This window comes from Desmodus rotundus, chromosome 5 (assembly GCF_022682495.2).
Source record: "Desmodus rotundus isolate HL8 chromosome 5, HLdesRot8A.1, whole genome shotgun sequence".
NCBI lineage: Eukaryota > Metazoa > Chordata > Mammalia > Chiroptera > Phyllostomidae > Desmodus > Desmodus rotundus.
This window is the reverse complement of record NC_071391.1, coordinates 167,392,202-167,393,826: the sequence shown is the minus strand read 5'-3', so window position 1 is coordinate 167,393,826 and position 1,625 is coordinate 167,392,202. Positions and strand designations below refer to the sequence as shown.

Genomic DNA, 1,625 nt, shown 5'->3' with positions numbered 1-1,625 from the left:
CCGACAGCCGACCCTTGACACAGTTGGGACAGATGAGATGCGTCTGCACAGCAGAGGCAGCTGTGGCTGGACTTCCTGTATATCTCTTCTTGCATGTCTTTCTTTGCTATTACTAGGTGGTGGGATTTTGAGCACTTGTATTTCTGGTCCACTGATCTGCAGAATTCCAACGCAAATGTACAAAATGATTTCTTGGCCATAGAACAAAAGTCCCTTATAACCCCTCCGCAGCCTACTTCTCCTACCTATTGGAAGATTGATATCAGACAATGGGCAGGCCAGCTTGCCTGAAAATGGAGAAAAATTTTACTAGACATCCCCCTTAATACCACCCTCCCTATACCTTGGACAGGAATAATATTTGATGGAACTAGATGGATAAAAGAGCAAGGAAAATAGGTGAACTATGATAATTTAAGCATGAGGGAACAAATACAAAGATCATTCCCTGCAAAGTGCATAAAGAAAGAACCAGAAGCAGGTTTGTATTTGAGAGGTGCTGGTGTTGGAAGACTCTTCAAACAGTATGTCATCCAACACAGACGTTTCTCTTTCTTCATATGATGAGGGTCAGGGATCTAAATTTGTCCGAAAAGCTAAAGAGGCACCGTTTGTCCCTATTGGAATGGAGGGTTTGGCAGCAATCGTCGCGTACGGGTTGTATAAACTGAAGAGCCAGGGGAGCACTAAAATGTCGGTCCACCTGATCCACATGCGCGAGGCAGCCCAAGGCTTCGTTGTGGGAGCGATGACTCTCGGTATGGCCTATTCCCTGTATAAGGAATTATGGACGAAACCTAAACCCTAGGAGAAGAGCTGCTGTCTTGGCTGTGGTGGTGCTGGTGGTGGCCGTAGTTAGAGATCTCATATTGAGGTTCTGTATTTATGTTGGAAATAAATCGTTTGAGTGGGTCAGACAATAGGAACATGGTGATTTGAACATTGGCTTCCTTGCTTGCAGGCTTGGTTTGCTGGGTAACTAAATTACTAGTGACTAGTTCACTGACTGGGTCATCCAGAGGAGTCGGATTAGCACATAAGAAACATGCCCCTTTTAAATGCACTTGACAGTAGCAAAGTGTCCACCTTGTTGCTCTCTTTTGGAGAAATTAGTTCTGATGGAGACACCCTGCCGATCCTGAATACTCTCACTTGCTACAGAATGTCACGTGCTTTTGATGTTATGTATGAACCCTCTTTGCCCCAGCTTTTTTTCTGCCTGCCTCGTGGACTGGTTAACTACTCCTGGTTTTAGGGCTGGTTGGCTCTTACCCCGTTCAGAATGGTGCACAGCACACAGCGTTACAAACCTCCCCACAACTGAACATCTGTGTGTGTGTGTGTTTAAACCACACCTAAAATGCTAATGACAGCTGCTAGAAGGTAGTATTTATTTTAGAGTCATACTTGTAAACATTAGATAATTGTTTATCTAATCTAATTGGATCCTAATTTGACTATTTTGTAATTGCAGGGTTATATTTTTGTTGCTGTTACAATAATTTTTAAATGCCACCTTGAAATAGAAATGTGTATTTTAAGTGCTAATGCAGAGGTGATGAAAAACAATTTTTAACTGGGTACAGTATGTTTATTTTTCTCTGGAAGCATCATAGATGTTAAAC

General features: G+C 42.6%; 1 pseudogene; it reads left to right on the top strand.

Annotated features, from left to right (window-relative positions):
• The first annotated feature begins 491 nt into the window (after nucleotides 1-491).
• On the top strand, nucleotides 492-808 carry LOC128781083 (HIG1 domain family member 1A, mitochondrial pseudogene; annotated as a pseudogene).
• The last annotated feature ends 817 nt before the right edge of the window (nucleotides 809-1,625 follow it).